Raw genomic sequence first — 17423 nt, forward strand, 5'->3', positions numbered from 1 at the left:
CCAAGCCCAACTAGATAAGGATACTCCTGACAGTAGTCAACCTTCTGTAACAGGAAGCCAAGAACCACTGGGAGAACCACTAATAACAAATGAGGCAGAATTAGCTATGATAGAAGTAGAAAACACCATGTGTCAGTATGAAGATAAGGAAGACTTAACTATACTACAATCAAAACTAAACAATGAGCAAAGTAGCATTTTTCAACAAGTAACAAAACAAATTGCACATGGTGTAAAACATGAAAATAAGGAATGTTCCTGCCATGATTATAAACCTATACTACTGTACGTCAGTGGTGAAGCTGGTTCTGGCAAAACATTCCTAATCAAAATCATTAGTAAGTTCCTTCAACAAATGACAAACAACAAACTGTCAGCTGTTGTCACTGCCCCCACAGGTTTAGCTGCCTACAACATAGGTGGTGTTACATTACACCGATTACTACTATTACCAGTAGAACACCAGAACAAATTAGATTATTACAAACTTTCTGTAGAAGCTGCAATGGAATTAGGCAGAGTATTGAAACAAATGAAAATGCTACTAATAGATGAAGTGAGCATGGTCTCCAACCTGATGTTAGCTTTGATTCACCTCAGATTACAAGAAGTACTCAAAACAGACTATGAAGAGCTCTTTGCAGGAAAACGCATTATTGTTTTTGGAGATCTGCTTCAATTAACACCAGTAAAAGGTGAACCTATTTTTAAAACATTAGGGCACATACTCTGCCATAAAACTGTTGGCAGCATTGGAAATGTCAACCTTTGACAACATTTCCAATACAGAGAATTAACAGAAAACATGCGCCAATCTGCAGATCTCACTTATGCCAACATTTTAAAAAGTTTGAGAGTTGGTATACTTTCTAAAGAAGCAGAAGCAACATTGAAAACCCGGCACATTAATGCACTTTATGGCGATAATGCATGTGCTACAGATGTTATGGAACAATTAGCCCACAAAAATGTCAATTGTATGGCCTTAATGCCAACTCTTGCAAGCTGTCTCAAATTCAATGAAATAATGTTAAGTAAAGAAATAGAACCAATAATGGAAATTAGTGCCACAGACAAACTAGATGTACATGGTATGACACTACCCATGTGTGACCAAGCCACAACAATAATTTAGAAAAATCAATCTCAAACACAGCAGGCTTAGAAAAGATGTTAAAATTATCCTTAAATTGCAGAGTAATGCTTAAACGTAACCTTGACGTGGACCAAGGACTAGTTAATGGAGCACTGGGTACAGTTGTTGGCTTTCAAACATACCCACGTGACAACGAAATTCAGTTTGTCAATATACTCTTTGACAAACTTTCAGAAGTAAAACGGATAGGACGCTCAACAGCTAGATTCCTTCTCTTCAAAGATATGTATGTACGCAGAGAACAATTTTCTCTAACTCTTGCATACGCAGTCACGATTCATAAATCACAAGGTCTTACCCTAGACAAAGCAATGATAGATATTGGTAACACAGTCTTTAAAGAAAGCATGAGCTACGTAGCACTATCACGCTTACGTACACTTGACGGTCTATTTCTAATCAACTTTGATGCAAGTAAAGTAAACGCTGATATTCCTTGCATTTTAGAATATAATAGACTTCGCTCACTATACACTCCCCATCTAAACACATATTCTGTTCCAAAAAAACTAAAAAGTTGTAAAAGAAAACTAAATCAAACAGAAATGCAACAGGACGTCACTGCAAATCCTCCAAAGAGAGTAAAAGAAACTAATACTTCATCAAGTACCACAAACAAAAAAGAATCAATTAGAGAAAGTAAACCAGGTACTTCTTTAAAGAAGGAAGACAAACTCCAAAAAAAGCAGTTAGATACAGAACTACCTGGACCATTTAAATTCTCAAATATAGTTGGTGTAAGTTGCTATGCAAATGTAGCAATGAATATTCTATTTCAATTACCACCAATTGTTGACAACATTTACTTAACAGTACAGACCCATTGTGTTTGCAAATGTTAGTACTTCACAGAAATGCAGCAAACAATCCTGACAACACATATAGTGTTTTTGGAATAAGACAACAATTGGACTACTGTGGTGGAATGGTGAAATTCACTATAAACTCACAGGAAGATCCACAAGAATTTCTAATGTACTTACTACAAGTACTGGAAAACAAAAACATACCTATAAATGAAATCTTTCAGATTTCATACATGTGGAAACATACATGCACTCTCTGCAACAATGTGACACAAGAAGAACGCTTCATATATATAGCAATACCAAATTGTGAATCCATTCCATTTCAGCAACTTGTACAAAATGTAAACCATGGTCCATTATGCTCTACCTGCAATTCAGATAATTTTTTGCGAACATTTCAGGACACTGTGAGTGTTCTTAGGACACATTCAACTTGACAGAGAACAATACGGACAGCGTCCTCAGGACACCCCCTACGAACACTCCCCGGACACCGCGAGTGTTCTTAGAAGCGTCTTCAGAACACCCCCATTTTGTTTATTTGCAAACATTTCCGGACACCTCGGGTGTTCTTAGAACACATTCAACTTGACAGCGAACAATACGGACACCGTTTTCAGGACACCCTCTACGAACATTTCAGAACAACGCGATAGTTCTTAGAACACTTTCAACTTAACAACGAACAATACGGACAGCGTCCTAAGGACACCCCCTACGAACATTCCAGGACACCGGGAGTGTTCTTAGAAGCGTCTTCAGAACACCACCATCTTGTTTATTTGCGAACATTTCAGGACACCGCGAGTGTTCTTAGGACACATTCAACTTGACAAAGAACAATAAAGACAGCATCCTCAGGACACCCCCTACGAACACTCCCCGGACACCGGGAGTGTTCTTAGAAGCGTCTTCAGAACACCACCATCTTGTTTATTTGCGAACATTTCAGGACACCGCAAGTGTTCTTAGGACACATTCAACTTGACAAAGAACAACACGGACATCGTCCTCAGGACACCCCCTACGAACACTCCCCGGACACCGCAAGGGTTCTTAGAAGCGTCTTCAGAACACCCCCATTTTGTTTATTTGCGAATATTTCAGGACACCGCGAGTGTTCTTAGGACACATTCAACTTGACAGAGAACAATACGGACAGCGTCCTCAGGACACCCCCTACGAACACTCCCCGGACACCGCGAGTGTTCTTAGAAGCGTCTTCAGAACACCCCCATTTTGTTTATTTGCAAACATTTCAGGACACCGCGGGTGTTCTTAGAACACATTCAACTTGACAGAGAACAATACGGACAGCGTCCTCAGGAGACCCCCTACAAACATTTCAGGACACCGGGAGTGTTCTCAAAAACGTCTTCAGAACACCCCCATTTTGTTTATTTGCGAGCATTTCAGGACACCGCGCGTGTTCTTATAACACATTCAACTTGACAGAGAACAATACGGACAGCGTCCTCAGGACACCCCCTACGAACACTCCCCGGACACCGCGAGTGTTCTTAGAAGCGTCTTCAGAACACCACCATCTTGTTTATTTGCGAACATTTCAGTACACCGCGAGTGTTCTTAGGACACATTCAACTTGACAGAGAACAATATGGACAGCGTCCTCAGGACACCCCCTACGAACACTCCCCGGACACCGCGAGTGTTCTTAGAAGCGTCTTCAGAACACCCCCATTTTGTTTATTTGCGAACATTTCAGGACACCGCAAGTGTTCTTAGGACACATTCAACTTGACAGAGAACAATACGGACAGCGTCCTCAGGACACCCCCTACGAACACTCCCCGGACACCGCAAGTGTTCTTAGAAGCGTCTTCAGAACACCCCCGATTTGTTTATTTGCAAACATTTCAGGACACCGCGGGTGTTCTTAGAACACATTCAACTTGACAGAGAACAATACGGACAGCGTCCTCAGGACACCCCCTACAAACATTTCAGGACACCGGGAGTGTTCTCAAAAACGTCTTCAGAACACCCCCATTTTGTTTATTTGCGAACATTTCAGGACACTGCGCGTGTTCTTAGAACACATTCAACTTGACAGAGAACAATACGGACAGCGTCCTCAGGACGCCCCCTACGAACACTCCCCGGACACTGCGAGTGTTCTTAGAACAGTTTCACTTTGCTTGCGAACAAAACGGACACATATTGACTCCTTAGAACACCCCCTAGTCAGTTTATTTAGAACATTTCAGAACACCCGTGATGGCCGCAAACAAATCGAACGCAAAAAGAACGTCTAACACATAAAAAACACAACTTTCATCCTATCTCATACACTCCCACCCTCCCCAAACACTCCTACACACCAACACACTCTACAAAATACACATTTTGAACAAAGTTTCACCGCGCTGTCCGGGGACGTCTGCGAATCCAAGATGGCGGGCGCTGCCGAAAAATCTGACTCGCTTCACGCTCCATGCCGTCCAATCAGCGAACACGTTGCATGTCGGCGAACATCACGCAAGACGATTGGCCAATCAGGACACTGTCTGCGGAGCGAACAGGGAAGTGTGTCCGCGAACCGAACACAGATATCACAAATTTTTTTTTTACCTACTTTTTGGTCATTTTAAAAAAAAACTACTGGACGGATTTTCACCAAATTCGCAATATTATGCTTTCGGGACCAAACCGCTGCTCCTGGTCCAAATTTGGTGGAAATCCGTCCAGCGGTTTGGGCTGTAGGCGCGAGCAACATTTTTACTCTATGGAGAGTGAGTATAATGTATACAAATATGAGCATATAGAGGGAAGGTAGAGTAATAAAAATAAAACTATGAGAAAGTGCTGATAACCATAATGATTATCTTCATGCACAGAAAGGATTGCTCTCTTTCAAGCCTGTATCTTCCGCTATGTATATGTTTCATATGATGTGACTGGACGCTAAGTCTACAAATATAGTACTTTTTCAATTTTTACTTCCTGACTGTTACTGAAGAAAACTATGTGGCTTTGATATGTCAGTAAAGGATAAAAAGGGAGAGCCAGCCATGTGATGTCATCAGTGATGTCATCAATGACATTTGTGATGTCATCTTTGATTTCCTGGGTATTAGTGTTAGCAGTGCACCGTGGCGCGAGTTATGGTTGCTTATGTTACCATAACTGCCGAATTTCAGGGGTTTTTCGGTTATACCTTGAGCCATAACGTCCCTTTAACACATTTTTTCACTGAATTTCATAGGTTTTTAGTAGCGCAACTTAACCATAACGTCCCTTTAACAAAGTTTTTTTTACTGAATTTCATAGGTTTTTAGTAGCGCAACTTAACCATAATGTCTCTTTAACAAAGTTTTTTCACTGAATTTCATAGGTTTTTAGTAGCACAACTTAACCATAATATCCCTGACTTCATATACATGTAACATAGAACATACTAACCCCCTCATAGTGATTTTCATGTCTGCGGACTACCGCCATGTCCGCGGACACATCGAAAATCTGAGCGTGGTGAATGTAAATTTAAATAGTGTGCCCCATTTCCCCTATGAAGTTGGCTCTGAAAAGAGCCGTTTTTTTTTTTTTTTTACAGATGCTTGACAGACACCTGTTATTTTGTATTTTTTTCTTGTTTTTTTTTCTTACTTTACTCCTAAAATCTTCACATAACCTTCTCCAAAACAACCCTTACATTCCAAAATAGAAAGGCATTTCCCGTAAAAGATAAAGAAATGCCATCTTCTTTAAAATTAACAGCATTACTGGCATCAATATTCTCATTGTTACAGAAGAACATACCAGCGCTAAGCATGAAGGCACACATGCCTCGGTTGAGGACAAAAAACTGAACTATTGTCCCATATTGCCCTAGGTAGTAATCCAGAAAAAATTACTTTTGCATTTGGAAGGATCTTCATTACTGCTTGAACCAAGCGTTCCAAATCAGCCAACAAAGTAGGGGCACTGACGTTGCCCAAATGGAAAACACCATAGTGCAAAACTACCACATGCGGACTGTTCATCGTGGCCATATCCTCACAAACTTGTACAATTCCCTGTACATTGCAATCAGGCACACTGCTCCACACCACCTCCACTCCTTTCACATCAAAGTTCTTTGCAACATGCCTGCATTCAGCGTACTGCTGTAAACCATGCACAAACATATCTCCGAGCACCAACACCCTGACTTTCTCCACTTCTGCCATCTTCACCACACACAGTCTCTTTCAAAACAAATCCACAACCTCGACATCTGATTGGCTGATCCGTACAGTCTTCTTTCCATGTTGGATTTCCTGGAAAAACCCGGATGTAGCACGCCCTGTACACAAACAGCCGCAGTGTCCGCGGACGGCGTCCACTTTACTCTCTGTGCCATTCCCTCATTGCATACAGCTAAGCAATCACACAATACGAATAACGTCCTCAGAACAACCCCATTTTGTGAATTTTCAAACATTTCAGGACAATTATTATTTCATTATTCAACATATTAACATTACAAATATTATACTTTCATCTTGTACTCTGCACACAATGCTATGTTTCTCCATTAGTAGCTCAGTATACTAGATAGAATCCCATAATACAATGCTATTTATATCAATGCATCGTTCAAAGCACTAATAACGGTATGATATTTATTGCAATATCCTTGACACTTTTTTTGCAACATTATAATAAAAATCCCTAGTACACAAATTCCATGAAAAGTACATACACACGTGATGTCATCAGTGATTTCATCGATGACATTTGCGATGTCATCTTTGATGTCCTGGGTGTTAGTCTTAGCAGTGTACGGTGGTGGCGCCAGTTATTTTTCAACGCTTACCATAACTTGCGATTTTCAGGGGTCTTTCGGCTGTACTTAGAACCATAACGTCCTTTAAACAAACTTTTTTTAATATCACGCAAACAATATATAAACATGGCGTGCAAAAACCAACTTCTACAGATGGCTTTACACAGAATGTTGCAAAGTAAGAATTTATACTCGTTCACAGTGAAGGTCAGCTGCTTCCACAACTTCTACAGATCGTTGGCACAGGCGGAGTCGTATTTTGGGACTGCACCACTCGTAGACAATGGAAATTGCAATTGTACTGTAAGTAACCCTTCAGATTATTGTATACCAAATATAATTACAATAGCGTAGCATTAAAGACCGCTCAAGTTGAACTTGTTCATTGAAAGTGGCATAATGTTTTCTACCGTGCACTATCACCGCCAAATTGATCCCCTGTCATTTAGAGGGCTCTGAAAAAGGCAGACGACACAGGGTGGGTTAATAGAAATAATTTAACCGGTCTATAGGCGGTCAAGCGCTCTACTCGCTGTGCCACTTCACTGTAGCCTGTCAAGTGGCACAGCGAGTACAGCACTCGCTTTGACATCCGTGCACAGCTTGCTAACGCAAGTTTGAATCCCGGCAAGGCCAAACTCAGCCTTTCATCATTCCGTGGTCGATAAATGAGCACCACACACCGTGGTTAATAATAAGCACCGCTTCGATACCTCACGGTTCCTAGCGCTATATGAATGGGAAAATATTATTATTTTATTATTAACATACTCGGTTGCACTATCTTCAATAGCAAATAGTTTCACGCCCTAATAAATAAAATGATGATTTTTAATGAAGATCGGCTGGTGAGACTAATTTATGTTTTTTAAAACAGGTATGTGGCTCCATTTTGCCTATGTCACGATTTACAGACTCCAGCGGATGGGGTCTTCAACTGCCAGGTGCAGGTCCAAATATGCAACTTCATGACCCTCACCATTTTATGGGACAATCGCCAAGGACCAATATGCCCTTACGCAGTACTAGCGGCTACAAACAACATACCAACCAATAGGGTGGTCTAATGGCTCGTTGTTGGAGCAACCTTCCGATTATCAGAGCGACCATTTACTGCTTTTATCATAAACCAACAGCCTATCTACCGCAAAGGAACAACGCGTGGCTCCAAATAAACTTTTGCTGATCGACAGCAGAGACAATAGCAAATCGCTGAATATTCACTAAACATTTCATGTGAAATAAATGTACTTTACCAAATGTACAATCCTGCTGTTTACTTACTTTTAAACCACAGTTTCATATTCCGAATTGTGGCGCACTGAGTTGTAAGCTGATCTAACATCCTCTGTACCGCAAAGGAACATTGCGTGCCTCAACATGAACTTTTGTGGATCGACAACAAAGACAAATGCAAATTGCTGAATATTCTCTAAACATTTGGGGGCCAATTCATGGAACAAACGTGCGCCGAAAATCTTCGCGCAAGCAGGCGCAAGCAGGCGCAAGCGGAAAAAAACAGGCGCACGCGTACGCGCACGCGTGCGATTCATGGAAGTCCCTGCGCGTGTTTACCTCGGGATGTGCGCCAAACCCGTGCATGGCGCACACGTCACTGCAACATCCCGAAAGACGTGCGCGACGCGCACAGTGAAAGTGCACAACCTCGGCGCATACACTAGAAAGTGGGCGGAACACGGAGCGTAACGCGCGGAATGGGGAACAACTCGCGAAAACAAGGGCGTAACTGGGGATGTACTGCAGGGAAGCAGACGGAACGCCCACACGCACCCGAACCACACGTATTCATGGAATCGAATAGGGCAAAGCCACGCACAGCGAAAGACACGCACAAGCCGATACACGTCCGCCACACGAAGGCAGGCGGTAGCGTCCCTGCGCATTACAAAAGTGGCAACATACAGCAATTGTGCGAGCGGGGCACGTGTATTTAGGGGTTGCGCGGGAAGTTACACACGCGATTGAGCGGGGTACGTGTATTCCGGGGGTTCACGGGAAGTCACACACGCGATCTGGCCTGGGGGAGTGGGCTACGTGTATTTCAGGGGTTCGCGTGAACTTCTTCACGCGATCGGGCCTGGGGGAGCGGGCTACGTGTATTTCAGGGGTTCGCGTGAACTTCTTCACGCGATCGGGCCTGGGGGAGCGGGCTACGTGTATTTCAGGGGTTCGCGTGAACATTTACACGCGATCGGGCCTGGGGGAGCGGGGTACGTGTATTTCGGGGGCGCGCGGGAAGTGACACACGCGATTGAGCGGGGTACGTGTATTTCGGGGGTGCGCGGGAAGTTACACACGCGATTGAGCGGGGTACGTGTATTTCGGGGGTGCGCCGGAAGTTACACACGCGATTGAGCGGGGTATGTGTATATCGGGGGTGCGCGGGTAGTTATACACGATATTGAGCGGGGTACGTGTATTACAGGTGTGCGCGGGTAGTTATACACACGATTGAGCGGGGTACGTGTATTCCAGGGGTGCACGGGAAGTTCCACACGCAATTCCATCAGGGTACGTGTATTACAGGTGTGCGCGATATCAACAGGGTACGTGTATTACAGGGGTGGCGGGGAGCAGCACACGTGAATTGCACGTGTGGGTCCTCCCAGGTGTTCCCTCTACACCCTCCATGGCCCCTGCAGGTGGCTCACACCACAGGGGCCTACCCAGCACATGTCATGCAGGCACCCCACCCACCATGGCCATGCCCACCAGCCAACCCACATGTCAACTTGCACTACTCCCCCCCAACGCATGTCCCCCTGCACCCCCAGCCACCAGGGGCAGCCTCCACCAGGCCCCCACCCATGTCTCCCACCACCCCCACCCCCCAGTCACCAGGGGCACCTGCCAGCAGGCCCCCACCCATGTCCAACTCATGTTTCCCACCACCCCCACCCCCCAGCACTGTGGGGCACCTGCCAGCAGGCCCCCACCCATGTCCAACTCATGTTCCCCACCACCCCCACCCCCCAGCCACCAGGGGCAGCCTCCACCAGGCACCCACCCATGTCTCACACCACCCCCACCCCCACAGCAGTGCAGGGGCACCCACCACCAGGCCCCCACCCATGTCTCCAACCACCCCCAACCCCCAGCCACCAGGGGCCGCCTCCACCAGGCCCCCACCCATGTCTCACACCACCCCCACCCCCCAGCCACCAGGGGCAGCCTCCACCAGGCCTCCACCCATGTCTCACACCACCCCCACCCCCCAGCAGTGCAGGGGAACCCACCACCAGGCCCCCACCCATGTCTCCCACCACCCCCACCCCCAGCCACCAGGGGCAGCATCCACCAGGCCCACACCCATGTCTCACACCTCCTCCACCCCCCAGCAGTGCAGGGGCAGCCTCCACCAGGCCCCCCCATGTCCAACTCATGTTCCCCACCACCCCCACCCCCAGCACTGTGGGGCACCTGCCAGCAGGCCCCCACCCATGTCCAACTCATGTTCCCCACCACCCCCACCCCCCAGCACTGTGGGGCACCTGCCAGCAGGCCCCCACCCATGTCCAACTCATGTTCCCCACCACCCCCACCGCCAGCACTGTGGGGCACCTGCCAGCAGGCCCCCACCCATGTCCAACTCATGTTCCCCACCACCCCCACCCACCAGCACTGTGGGGTACCTGCCAGCAGGCCCCCACCCATGTCCAACTCATGTTCCCCACCACCCCCACCCCCCAGCACTGTGGGGCACCTGCCAGCAGGCCTCCACCCATGTCCAACTCATGTTCCCCACCACCCCCACCCCCCAGCACTGTGGGGCACCTGCCAGCAGGCCCCCACCCATGTCCAACTCATGTTCCCCACCACCCCCACCCACCAGCACTGTGGGGCACCTGCCAGCAGGCCCCCATCCATGTCCAACTCATGTTCCCCACCACCCCCACCCCCCAGCAGTGCAGGGGCAGCCTCCACCAGGCCCCCCCATGTCTCCCACCACCCCCACCCCCCAGCAGTGCAGGGGCACCCACCACCAGGCCCCCACCCATGTCTCCCACCACCCCCACCCCCCAGCCACCAGGGGCAGCCTCCACCAGGCCCCCACCCATGTCTCACACCACCCCCACCCCCCAGCACTGTGGGGCACCTGCCAGCAGGCCCCCACCCATGTCCAACTCATGTTCCCCACCACCCCCACCCCCCAGCACTGTGGGGCACCTGTCAGCAGGCCCACACCCATGTCCAACTCATGTTCCCCACCACCCCCACCCCCCAGCAGTGCAGGGGCAGCATCCACCAGGCCCACACCCATGTCCCACACCACCCCCACCCCCCAGCAGTGCAGGGGGAGCCTCCACCAGGCCCCCCCATGTCTCCCACCACCCCACCCCCCAGCAGTGCAGGGGCACCCACCACCAGGCCCCCACCCATGTCTCCCACCACCCCCACCCCCCAGCCACCAGGGGCAGCATCCACCAGGCCCACACCCATGTCTCCCACCACCCCCACCCCCCAGCAGTGCAGGGGCACCCACCACCAGGCCCCCACCCATGTCTCCCACCACCCCCACCCCCCAGCCACCAGGGGCAGCATCCACCAGGCCCACACCCATGTCTCACACCACCCCCACCCCCCAGCAGTGCAGGGGCAGCCTCCACCAGGCCCCCCCATGTCTCCCACCACCCCCACCCCCCAGCAGTGCTGGGGCAGCCTCCACCAGGCCCCCACCCATGTCTCCCACCACCCCCACCCCCCAGCACTGTGGGGCACCTGCCAGCAGGCCCCCACCCATGTCCAACTCAAGTTCCCCACCACCCCCACCCCCCCAGCACAGTGGGGCACCTGCCAGCAGGCCCCCACCCATGACCAACTCATGTTCCCCACCACCCCCACCCCCCAGCACTGTGGGGCACCTGCCAGCAGGCCCCCACCCATGTCCAACTCATCTTCCCCACCATCCCCACCCCCCAGCACTGTGGGGCACCTGCCAGCAGGCCCCCACCCATGTCCAACTCATGTTCCCCACCACCCCCACCCCCCAGCACTGTGGGGCACCTGCCAGCAGGCCCCCACCCATGTCCAACTCATGTTCCACACCGCCCCCACCCCCCAGCACTGTGGGGCACCTGCCAGCAGGCCCCCACCCATGACCAACTCATGTTCCCCACCACACCCACCCCCCAGCCACCAGGGGCAGCCTCCACCAGGCCCCCACCCATTTCTCCCACCACCCCCACCCCCCAGCACTGTGGGGCACCTGCCAGCAGGCCCCCAACCATGTCCAACTCATGTTCCCCACCACCCCCACCCCCCAGCACTGTGGGGCACCTGCCAGCAGGCCCCCACCCATGACCAACTCATGTTCCCCACCACACCCACCCCCCAGCCACCAGGGGCAGCCTCCACCAGCCCCCCCATGTCTCACACCACCCCACCCCCCAGCCACCAGGGGCAGCATCCACCAGGCCCACACCCATGTCTCACACCACCCCACCCCCAGCAGTGCAGGGGCAGCCTCCACCAGGCCCCCCCCATGTCCAACTCATGTTCCCCACCACCCCCACCCCCCCAGCACTGTGGGGCACCTGCCAGCAGGCCCCCACCCATGTCCAACTCATGTTCCCCCCCCACCACCCCCACCTCCCAGAACTGTGGGGCACCTGCCAGCAGGCCCCCACCCATGTCCAACTCATGTTCCCCACCACCCCCACCCCCCAGCACTGTGGGGCACCTGCCAGCAGGCCCCCACCCATGTCCAACTCATGTTCCCCACCACCCCCACCCCCAGCACTGTGGGGCACCTGCCAGCAGGCCCCCACCCATGTCCAACTCATGTTCCCCACCACCCCCACCCACCAGCACTGTGGGGAACCTGCCAGCAGGCCCCCACCCATGTCCAACTCATGTCTCACACCACCCCCGCCCCCCAGCAGTGCAGGGGCAGCCTCCACCAGCCCCCCCCCCATGTCCAACTCATGTTCCCCACCACCCCCACCCACCAGCACTGTGGGGAACCTGCCAGCAGGCCCCCACCCATGTCCAACTCATGTCTCACACCACCCCCGCCCCCCAGCAGTGCAGGGGCAGCCTCCACCAGCCCCCCCCCATGTCCAACTCATGTTCCCCACCACCCCCACCCCCAGCACTGTGGGGCACCTGCCAGCAGGCCCCCACCCATGTCCAACTCATGTTCCCCACCACCCCCACCCCCCAGCAGTGCAGGGGCAGCCTCCACCAGGCCCCCCCATGTCTCCCACCACCCCCACCCCCCAGCAGTGCAGGGGCACCCACCACCAGGCCCCCACCCATGTCTCCCACCACCCCCACCCCCCAGGCACCAGGGGCAGCATCCACCAGGCCCACACCCATGTCTCACACCACCCCCACCCCCCAGTAGTGCAGGGGCAGCCACCACCAGGCCCCCACCCATGTCTCCCACCACCCCCACCACCCAGCCACCAGGGGCAGCATCCACCAGGCCCACACCCATGTCTCACACCACCCCCACCCCCCAGCAGTGCAGGGGCAGCCTCCACCAGCCCCCCCATGTCTCCCACCACCCCCACCCCCCAGCAGTGCAGGGGCACCCACCAGCAGGCCCCCACCCATGTCTCCCACCACCCCCAACCCCCAGCCACCAGGGGCAGCATCCACCAGGCCCACACCCATGTCTCCCACCACCCCCACCCCCCAGCAGTGCAGGGGCACACACCACCAGGCCCCCACCCATTTCTCCCACCACCCCCACCCCCCAGCACTGTGGGGCACCTGCCAGCAGGCCCCCACCCATGACCAACTCATGTTCCCCACCACCCCCACCCCCCAGCCACCAGGGGCAGCCTCCACCAGGCCCCCACCCATTTCTCCCACCACCCCCACCCCCCAGCACTGTGGGGCAACTGCCAGCAGGCCCCCACCCATGTGCAACTCATGTTCCCCAGCCAACATGTCATCACAATCTAGATCCCTGGTCCCTATGGTCAGCCTCCAAATGCAAAACACCCACCCGAGTATTGCATCCACCCACTCATAATTTGCAATTACATCACAGAACACCAATTGCAAGTTCCGAAACAAACACATTTCCCTCACATACACCCAATGGGTGTCAGTGAATCTCAAAACACATATCATGAAATGCATGAAACCAATGAGATACCACACATTGAAGTTCACCAAAAAAAATATGTATTAAAGGAAACATCAATAGAATAAAAAAAGAAGAAACAGAAACGTGAATGTACAAAAATGAAAAGAAGCATGTCCGTCAAAAAAAGCAAAACCAAAAATAAAAATCCAAAGTAATGTCCAAAGTCGATGTCCACAAAACAAAATCCAATGGGAAATGAAAAAGAAAGCCATTGCTCCATGGTCAAAAATAGAAAAATAAAATACAATCCAACTGTCAACTATGTACATGGGAACAATCCAGGGTCCATTATCCCAACAAAATAAAGGAAACCTATCTAACTACACTAACTAATAAAAAAAACTATATACAAAAATGTGGCCAATGTCCGAAAGGTCCAAATAAAATAAAAACAAAAATGAAACCTAACACTACCTAGAAACTATGTACAAGGGCAGCGGGCTAGTTTCACGGCTCACTTGTGGATGTTACGGGCCAGGGCATCATCGAACTCCTCCTCAATGTCCCGGAGGCGGTCCTCCTCCATGGCCCCGAGGGTCGGCAGGGCCGTCGCCGTGTCCACCTCCAAACCCCTGCGGATTGCCTCGAGGCATTCTGCCCGCCTCAGGGCCCTCCGGATGGAGTTCTCAGCCCTGACCATTGTGAGCCGTGCCTCTTCCGCCCGCTGCTGCTCCGCATCTATGGCATGGCCCAACCGCTGCCACACGGAAGACACTCTCTGTCCTGGGTCCTCCTGCCCTCCGGCCGATGCCTGCCCCTCCGATGTCGAAGGCCCCGAGCCTTCATGGCTCCCACCATGTTGCTGCTGCTGCTCTGCCTCTGCCCGTGCACTGCCTCCTGCTGCCAGCACATCCTCCGCCGGCTGGGGTGCAGTCGTAGATGTGGCCACCCCTGCTGGACGTCCGACTCCCGACTGTGGCAGGGATGCCTCCTCCACCAGCCTGGCCGCACCGTCAGAGGCAGCACCACAGGGCACCCAGGTGACTGATGGGTGGGAAGATGGCACAGAGGACGACTGGCGCGTAGGGGGTCCAGTTGAGGAGGGGGTCGGAGCAAGCCCCATCAGACGGAGGAATCCGGCCTGGGTGACCTGTCCCAGCAGGCTGACGTGGTCAACGAGCCATTCGAGATGACGTGCAGTCTCTCCATGAAAAGACTGCAGGTCACCTCGCATGGCCCGTTGACGCAACGCCACACCAGCCAGGACAGGCTCAACCGGGGCCTGGATAGCCACGTCCGCAGGCAGAGGAAGGCCAGTTGACGTGAGCTCATCCCCTGCCTGAAAACGGGTCTGGACGTAGGCATCCCTGCTGGTGCAAGATGATGCAGGGACAGGATTGCACACAGGCACCTCCGCGGCGGCCTGTGCTGCCTCCTGTCCCTGGTCCTGCACTGCACCACTAGCACCAGTGGGATCCCCACCTCAAGACCCCGTCCGTGGTGCTTGCACGGCCTCCTCCTCCAACAAACCACCCACCAACCTGGAAGACTCCGTGCCATCTTCCCCTGTTGGGCCCTGTGGGGTCCCAGCTGCCCCTTCTGCTGCCGAGGAGTCCAACTCCAACCTCCGCCTCCTGGACCTCCCCCCGGCAGCTGCGGCCTGAGACACGGCACCGGACTCCTCACTCCCCGACGAGATGACAACCTGGGAGGGGAGCCGGGCCTTGCGTCTCCGGCTGGCGGTCGGATCCCCGCCGCTGTGCTCCACAGCACCTTCTCCGCCCTCTTCATCAGTTGACGCTGCAGACAGGGAGAAACAAAACACAGGCATCAGGGCACTGTACAATGGACACATACACACATGACAGTTGTACATGAGTGGCATTGGCAAACCTCAGACATGTCATCACAATCCCTAACACACATGTCATTACACCTTGCACACATTAGCCATACCACAGCCATATCGCAACTGCCACCACCATCCATACACATACAACAGCATGAGCAGGCAAAGGTGAGCCAGACATCCCATGCAACACAGGAAGTGCACCACACATGTACACACACCACCACACTTGCATGCATGTGTACACCTCTGCCAAGTGTCGCACTGTTCAGACGGGCATCCATGTCACATCTGCCAATCAGGCTTCCACATACCGCTGTCACATGCATCCATGTTGCATCACTGTTGCACCCTTGTCAAATACACACACATGCACATGTACACAGTGCTGATACATGCAGCCGAAAACAACATACATGCGTGATATCACGGACATGTCTACTTACATACACATTCATCCAAACATGTGTGCCCACACAACTGCATTTGGCATGCAAGCCTACACACACAAGCACCATCCATGTCTCACACATCACAGCCCTCGCATGTGTCAGCCCCACGGCCCTGTACACCCCCACCCATACTCGACCCCATACAAACAGATGTGCAACCTGCACAATACTGAATAATCACCACACGCACTGCTCACAATCAGTATGCATGTACACTCACCGCTCGACTCCAGACGGGTCTGCTTCTCTAGGACCTGTATGTGGAGCGCTGGGGATATGCGTTCCAGGACCCTCATCTGTTCTTCCGACAAGTGGCCCCGGCGCCCCTTGGCATCCGCTGCCTTCAAGAGGCGCCGGGCCTTGTTCAGGGTCCTGGACCTGAAGTCCTCCCAGCGCTTCCTGACATGTTGTAAATCGCGGACTGCCACCCCCTCCGCGTTGATGGCAGTCATGATGTCAGTCCAGATCCGAGTCCGTCCTTCCTTGTCGGCACGGGAACTTCCGAAGAGGGCATCATACTGCCCCAGGACTTGCTCTACCAGGACACCAACTTCGGTGGCACTGAAGCTGGTGCCCCTCTGCCTCTCTGGCCGGGGGTTGTCAGTGGTCACAGATGGTGTTTGCCCCGACATGACAACCCCAGAGGCAGGAGTGGGTGGGCAACTGGGTCCTGGGGCTGGGCTGTGGAGCGATGGAATCCCAGTCGGGAGTCTTCGGTTCCAGCAGGGGTGGTCACAGCAACAGTACCCCTGGCTGATGTGCAGGCAGCAAATGGCAGTGCACGTGGGCAGCAGGCAGTCAGGCAGCAGCAGATGGCAGGTGGGAGCGTGCTCGGGGCTCTGGGGGGCAGTAGTTGGGCCTTCTGGGCAGGAGCGTGGTCTTCCGTGTGCATACGCGTGGCCGGCTTGATACGGAGTGATTTGGCACGTGAAAAATCTGCACGTCAGCGTGTAATTCGAGGAAAGGCTCTTAGCGCGTAAGCGCTTCTGCACGCATACGCATTTTCATTGGACAGAAGGCCCCTCAAGCGCAAGCGCCCCTGTGACGTGACGCGTACAGACGTGCATGCGCATTTCAGCGCGCGTGAAAAACTGCACGTCCGCGTGTAATACGAGGAAAGGGCCATGCGTGTAAGTGCGCGTGGAAACTGCACGTCCGCGTGTAATATGAGGAAAGGGCCTATGCGCGTAAGTGACGTGACGCGCGCGTGCGTTTCCCTCAGCACGGGTTAAAGGTGAGCGGGCCCAGCAGTTCGCTGTACGTGCCTTTCGTGGAGACCGACGTGTGTTGCTGCTTCCTGTTGTTTCG

This window comes from Ambystoma mexicanum, chromosome 6q, assembly GCF_040938575.1.
Source record: "Ambystoma mexicanum isolate Mex_15411 chromosome 6q, UKY_AmexF1_1, whole genome shotgun sequence".
Classification (NCBI taxonomy): Eukaryota; Metazoa; Chordata; class Amphibia; order Caudata; family Ambystomatidae; genus Ambystoma; species Ambystoma mexicanum.